Here is a 7,298-nt window from a genome sequence, read left to right as displayed (position 1 = left end):
GGATCTCAGCTCACTGCAAGCTCCGCCTCCCGGGTTTACGCCATTCTCCTGCCTCAGCCTCCCAAGTAGCTGGGACTACAGGCGCCCGCCAACTCGCCCGGCTAGTTTTTTGTATTTTTTAGTAGAGACGGGGTTTCGCCGTGTTAGCTAGGTTGGTCTCGATCTCCTGACCTCGCGATCCACCCGTCTCGGCCTCCCAAAGTGCTGGGATTACAGGCGTGAACCACCGCGCCCGGCTCCTCCCATTATTGTTTATAACAGCAAATTATTGGAAATTGCCTAAATGTCCATGGAGAACTGGTGAAATAAGTTTCCCTAAATCCATATAGCTGGGTACGACACGCCATTAAGCACGACATCTCTCCTGCAGGTTGGCAGCAGGGAGGGAAGTGTTCACAGCACCGTCACCGCACAGCTATTTCTCATGAACACACGTGCGTACGCCAGGGAAGTGACGGCAGGCGGCGAGAGCGGGGACTGCAGGGTATAGAATTATGCAGAATTTCTACTTCAAAAATGTATTTTGGCCTAGGTCTTTTACCTTAAAAACGATTTCACATTGGAAGAAGATAATGTTTTCCGGTTTTTCAAGTCATACCAATGCGGGTTTTAAGCTCATCACAAACTCAATGGCTCCATTAAAACACCTTTGGGAAATGGTCTCCCAACCCAGGAAGTGCAGCTCAGTGGCCTCGTCACAAAGGGGTGCCCAGCATGAGCAGCAGGCACCCGGCGTGCAGGGTGCCAGGGAAGCCCAGCAGACGCCCGGGACGAGGAGCAGACTCCAACCTGTGCCCAGGAAACGTCTTCCCAGGACCCCAGGAAGCAGGCGGGCAGGACGTTGCAGGTCTGTGAGAGCTGACTCCACACCAGGGAAGCCAGACTGATGGACACCAGGGTTCCATTTCTACACAAAGGCTGAGTGACCTTGGGACATGGAAGAATCATGGTCATGAGCCCTTCATCTCCCAGGTCCCAGCGACCTCGGGCTCTGCACACTCTGTTCTGAGGCCCCTGGGTCCCTGAGCTGGGACCCTCTGCCTGGTCTTTTCTCCAGCCCAACCCTTTTGCAACACTGGCCTGAAGCAGCCACATCCTTCGCCAAATGGTGTCCCTGGGCTCGGGCACCCTGGCCGCAGGCCTGGACTTGACCCTATCATTGGCCAGGGCCTCTGACCCCAGTCTTAACGGTTGCACGGCCCCCAGTCCTTCCTCTGATCCTATCACCAAACGCTCTCATGGTGGTCTGGTCCCGACCCTATCAGGACAAACAGGTATCCTGTTCCCAGGCGCCGTTGCCCAACAGCCGCAGCCAGGACCGTCTCTGAGGGATGGACCTGCACCTCCGTGGTCAGCACAGAAAGCAGGACGCACGGTGTTTCAGAGCTGGCCCTCGTCCCGCCCCTGTGTCCCTCACTGTGCCATGGTGGCCTTACCAGGAGTGAGCCCCAGGCTGAGGTGGGGGCGTGAGGACGTGCAGCCTTGCCGTCTCCATTCTCCTTCTCACTTGAGGGCCGCTGCCCGCTGACCCTGGCGGAAGAGGCTGGGACGTCTTGTTCTCCCTCCAGGTCTCTCGCGGGCTGTTTCTCCAGGTGCCTCCTGGCTCTTCCCAGGCCTGGGAAGCAAAGTGTCCTCTGATTGGCTGTGGGGCTCGGCCCTGCCTGGGCTGTCCCAAAGCCTCCCAGGTTCAGATTCCCAGTCCTAAATCCCGGCAGCTCCTGGCCACTCCATTCACCCACACTCCGCCACGCCCAGAGTTGGCTGCCCCATGGCTATCCCATGCCCCGCTCCGGGCCCTCTGGCTCCCTCTGTCCACTCCAGTGCCGTCTGCCCAGGCCCCCTGGCCAGGCAGGGCTGAGGACAGACAGGACAGCCTGGCTTGGGACCCCCAAAGCAGAGCTCAGGGCCTGCACCCCACTCCCTGGCTGGAGGCAGCTCCAGGCCTGGGAGTGCTGTCTCCCCAGCCACCTTCCTTGTGGTTCCCAAGGCACAGCCAGCCCCAAGGACTCAGTCACTGTCACCACTGGCATCACCAGCCACCCAGAGGCCACTCAGAGCTGTGAGCTCAGCGGGCAGGGGCCTGAGTTGGGGTTGAAAGTGCTTTCCTGAGTCACCAAGGAGAGGCTTGTTCCTGGTGGATGAGGAAGGGGACTGAGGGTGGGGCTGGTGGCGAGCTGGGGGCTCCAGCCAGGAGGAGGAGACTCTGCTACCTCTGGCTGAGCTGCTCGTCCTACCCAGAGTTGGGGCGAATTCCATTATGGTGCCCTGGGTGGAGTCTGGGGAGGGGCCCCTCCAGTCCCCTGCAGTGATGTCCACACCGCACCTGCCAGGTCGTCCCAGCGGGCCAGGGGCACAGGTATCTCTGTGAGGAAGAGAACCATCTGCCCCGGCCACCAGCGGAGGAGAGCTGGGCCCCGGGTTGGGCTGCTGCGTGGACCTGGGATGACAGAGCCTGGGGTTGGCCATGGGGCCCCGGGTGCTGGGTTCCATGGCCAGCACTCGGCTCCCCTGGGCCCCGTTTCCACCCGTGCAGTGATGATTAGGCCTCAGGTCGTGGGCACAGGCCTTGGTGAAGCCCCACTGCTTTCGGTCTCTGTGCACTGATCTGCCTGTGGGCAGGGGTTCTGGAAGCTGGGAGCCCACCATGCAGCCCCGGGGCAGGGATTCTGCCCACGTTGTCAACATTGTCACCACCTGCCCTGGGCATCGAGGAATCTTGGCCGCCTGACTCTGAGCATCGCCAGGGGTGGCTCAAGGTGGGGACGCCATTTGACCTGCCTCGCCCGCAGTGGGGGAAGCTGTTGGTGCTTCTGCAGTCGCAGCTGAGACACCCTTCTCTCCCCCAACCCTGCTGGCTCTACTCTGGCTGGCGATGCCGGTGGGAACAGCGACCCAGTGGCTGAACGAGAGGCCACTCCCCCGCCGCCCCTCCTCTGAGGAGAGGACTGACCAGGCAGCTGCCCACTTCCTGCGGCTGAGGATAAAGGGGCTCCGAGGGGCTCGGGGAGAGAGCTGCCGAGTGCCCGCCGGGGAGAGAGCTGCTGAGTGCCCGCCGGGAAGGGAGCTGCTGAGTGCCCGCACAGTAAGGGCACCATCCTCTCCCTGATGCCTGCAGGCGGCTCCTGGCCCCCACCCCTGACCCCGGGTCTGAGTCCCCAGCCTGCACCCCACACCCTCTCCCCTGACCCCGGGTCTGAGCCCCCAGCCCACACCCCACGCCCTCTCCCCTCAGATGCTGCTGCTGCTGCTGTTCCTGGCCATCTCCTCCCTGGGGAGCTGCAGCACAGGGAGCCCAGGTGAGTCTCGACCCCACACAGCCCTCCCTTCCCAGGGGCTCTGCCACCCCTGTCCCCAGGATCCAGGGCACATGTGCACAGACCGGCTTCTCCCGAGGGCAGGCGCAGGGTGAGGCTTGGGTGGCAGAGGCTGGGTTCCCTGACCTCCTCCCGGTGCTCCCAGTGCCCGTTCCCGAGAATGACCTGGTGGGCATCGTGGGGGCCACACGCCCCCCAGGGGAAGTGGCCGTGGCAGGTGAGCCTGAGGATCTACAAGCTACAACTGGGCCCCTCCTGGGTGCACATCTGCGGGGGCTCCTCATCCACCCCAGTGGGTGCGCTGACGCGCCGCCCACTGCCATTTTCCGGTGAGTCCGGGCAGGGGCGCCCCAGTGAGGGGAGGTGGAGTGGGGCCGCCGGAGACCAGGCCTGAGCAGCCCCGGTGGGCGTCCTCCAGCAGGAGGACAGCTGACCCGTCCACCTACCGCGGATCCACGCCGGGACGTGTATCTGTACGGGGGCCGGGACTGGCATGAGCGTCAGCCGAGATCATCGTCACCCAACTACGTCACCGCGGGGCTGGGTGCGGACGTGGCCCCTGCTTCAGCTGGTGAACCCCGTAATCTGTGCCGCTGACGTCAGGACGGTCAAGCTCTCCCCGGTCTCGCTGGAGCTCACCCCGAAGGACAAGTGCTAGGTGACCGGCTGGGGCGCGATCGGGATGTTGGGTGCGTGTTGTATGGGGCTGGGGAAGGACTCAGGCTGTGGGCCCAAAACGCCTCATTCCAGGGCTCTGGGGGGTGAGTTCCAGGAAGGGAAGAGATGGAGCCGCTCACGGCTGTGCTAGCACCTCCAGCTGCTTTACCTACGGCTCTGTGCTGCCCGGGCCTGGAGCCTTGGGGTCCCGTGACTGCCAATGGCCAGACCAAGCCCCAGACTCAATATTCAGAGGGGAAAACACTTCCCTTTTTTCTTCTACTTAAGAAAGGCTTTTACTCTTTTTTTGGGGGGGTGGCGTGGTGGCTCATGCCTGTAATTCCAGCACTCGGAGGCAGAAGCAGGAGGATTTCTTGAGCCCAGGAGTTTGAAGCCAGCCTGGCCAACATAGCAAGATCCCATCTCTAAAAGGAAAAAAAAAAAAAAAAAAGAAGAAGAAGAAGAAACCCACCACAAACGAAAACACCTCAAAACCAAAAGGCATTTTTTGGAGTGAAAAAAAAACAGAAAAACTCATCCCTCCACTTTTCTCTGGTCCGTCCAACTGTGAGCCCTGGGAGTTTGGAGGGAGACACGAGCCCTCACACCTCCTGGGGTCCCACACGCCATGCTCAGGCCGGGAGCCTGAAACCCAGGGATGAGGGGCCTTTCGCAGCAGGGGAGCCACCTTCCCTCCCACCCAGGGGCGGCACTGGGGCTGCTGGGTGCATGGCAGGGGCATCTCCGCTGTGCCAGCCCGTGTCACCTCTCCCCCTAGAGTCACTGCCGCCGCCCTACCGCCTGCAGCAGGTGAGCGTGCAGGTGCTGGAGAACGCCGTCTGCGAGCAGCGGTACCGCAATGCCTCCAGGCACACTGGTGACCGGCAGCTCATCCTGGATGACATGCTGTGTGCCGGCAGCGAGGGCCGTGACTCCTGCTACGTGAGTGCCCCCGGCCTGCCCTGCCTACCCGCCCTGCTCCCACCGCAGAGCTCAGCGGTGACCCCTTTCCTTCCCTTCCTCAGGGTGACTCCGGCGGCCCTCTGGTCTGCAGGGTGCGGAGGTCCTGGCGCCTGGTGGGGGTGGTCAGCTGGGGCTACGGCTGTGCCCTGCGGGACTTTCCCGGCGTCTATGCCCGCGTCCAGACCTACGTGCCCTGGATCCTGCAGCAAGTCAGGGAATTGCCCTGAGCAGGCCGGGCTGGGCTCCCATCTGGGTCGGCTGAGGAGGGACCAGGACCTTCCTTCTCCCAGCGATCTCCGCTTCGGCCTCCACTGCAGGCCACCAGCTTGAGGCCGGCTTCTCTGGCTCCTCAGCACCCACCACCTCCCTGATGCTGGGGTAGGGAAGGTGCCGGGGAAGGGAGGGCAGGGCCTCCCTACATCTCTGTCTGATTAAAGAGCTGAGAAAGGGCAGAGTGTGTGTCGTCTCTGTGGGGTGGATTTGCGTTCCGAGCTGCAGCAGGCACGGTTTGCTCAGCCATCTCCTGTTGGAGGCCTCCATGTTTTGGCTATGGTGACAGAGATGCTGAGAACATTCATGTTCTGGGTTCTGTGTGGACGTGTGTCTCCCGTCCTCTGGGGGAGATACTCACGGGTGCTGCTTCAATGCCAGCTTCCAGATAAGGAAACCAAAGCAAGAAACTCACCGGAGGTGGAGGCGCGGTGGGTGGGGGCTTGGGGGATCCAGGCCCGCACACTGCACGCCCCTCTTGTGCCGGGACACTGCACGCCCCTCTTGTGCCGGGGTCTCCGTGTCCCTGGGCCCTGGCCTCCCAGGGCAGTGGTTAGGTTTAGACTCCTGCCCCAACTCCCTCCTGTACCAGGCGTCGGGTTCCGGAGCTCAGACACTGCCATGCAGGGCAAGACGGGAGTGGACGGCGGCAAGAGACCGAACCTCCACATGGTGTGGCTTCCTGGGCCACTTCCTCTAAGGGCCACACCAGTGTGGGCAGGGAGAGCAGTGCTCGGAGGGGCAGGTGACGCCCAGAGTGGCTCTGTCCCTCCTCCCGCCCTGTTCATTCTGCAGCTGGACCGGGCACACTCAGCGTCCAGACCCCAGGCTACAGGTCAATGTGTGGTTCCAGCATCAGCTCTCCCGGGTCCCCCAAACCAGGGGCTTCCTGCTCTGCCCCTGCGTTTCCGGGACCTCCGCAGGGCAGGGAAGAGGTGGAAGGCCAAAAGGGAGGGTCTAGTGGGGTCGGGGGGCTCCCAGCTCCTCCGCAGAAGTTTCTGCAGGTGAGCGGCTGAGGGACTGGCCTTCACCCTCCCACCTGCCCTTGCCTGCTCTGCCTGTCCCTCCCAGGGGTGAGGGTGGGGTGGACCTCCACAGGGCAAGGGCTTCAGGGCAAACCCAGGCTCTGAGCCTTCGTGCAGAAACCACATCCGGGTTTACACTTTCTCCCACGTCCCTGGTCTTTCCGGAGTGGGGCAGAGCAGAGCAGAGCAGGCAGGGGCACCCCGGCCGGGGGAGTCACCGCACTCCAAGGCAGTGGGGAAAGGCTCCCGGGCTGTGAACGGGTGGGGCACTGCTCTTTCTTTCCCGGGGATGTGGCTGCCACTTACGCTCCTCACACTTTCCTTCCTGGGAGGAAGCGGGGAGCCCCAGGCCAGGTTGCGGTTGCTCTAAGTCCAGGGTGAGACCTGCCGGACACAGCCCGGGGCCTCAGGGGACGTGGCCACTGCCTGCGTCCCAGGGCGCCCTCAGCTGGGATCCGGGGTCCAGGGTCCAGCTGTACCCGCCACTTCCCGGGGGGCTCCTGGGCCTTCCACACTGCCCTGGCTCCCTGGGCTTTCTAAGACAAGCGGGGGGCAGTGATCAGTGCCATTCCCAAGTCCTCCGAGCCACGTCCCTGCCCAGCCAGACCCCGCTGGACCCTGCTCTGCCCTCGAAGTGTTCAGAGTCCCTCCCTTGCAGCCCCTTATCTGTGCGACTCACAGGACACCAAGACCCAGACGAGAAGCCGAGGACTCACACCCTCAGTGCGGCCACGGCAGGCTTCCGTGTTTGAGGGAGAAATCGCCTCCCTCTGCCGCAAGGAGACCGAAATTAATTGCTCTTCCTCCAAACCCGGAGCCACCAGCGCCCCGACTCACCGACCAGGGCTGCTGAGGAGGCCCCGCTCCACAGTGCCTTGGGAACCAGGACCCTGCAGCTCCCGCAGCTGCCCCAGGCCTCACCTGGACCCTTCCTCCCACGTGACACCCACGACCAGAAACACTGACGGCCACACCTGCTTTTCATCATGCACTTTAATGAGAGTTAGCACTCGGGAGGATTGGCATCCACCACCTGCTACCTGGGCGGGGGAGGGCTGGAGGGGCAGGG

The 7,298-nt window shown here is 62.9% G+C and overlaps 1 pseudogene; it reads left to right on the top strand.

Moving 5' to 3' along the window:
- Positions 1-2,872: 2,872 nt before the first annotated feature.
- LOC108519363 (putative serine protease 29) lies at positions 2,873-7,156 on the top strand (annotated as a pseudogene).
- Positions 7,157-7,298: the final 142 nt, after the last annotated feature.

The sequence above is a fragment of the Rhinopithecus bieti genome, unplaced genomic scaffold, assembly GCF_001698545.2.
Source record: "Rhinopithecus bieti isolate Rb0 unplaced genomic scaffold, ASM169854v2 scaffold_47707, whole genome shotgun sequence".
NCBI classification, from domain to species: Eukaryota; Metazoa; Chordata; class Mammalia; order Primates; family Cercopithecidae; genus Rhinopithecus; species Rhinopithecus bieti.
This window is presented reverse-complemented; position numbering and strand designations above follow the sequence as displayed.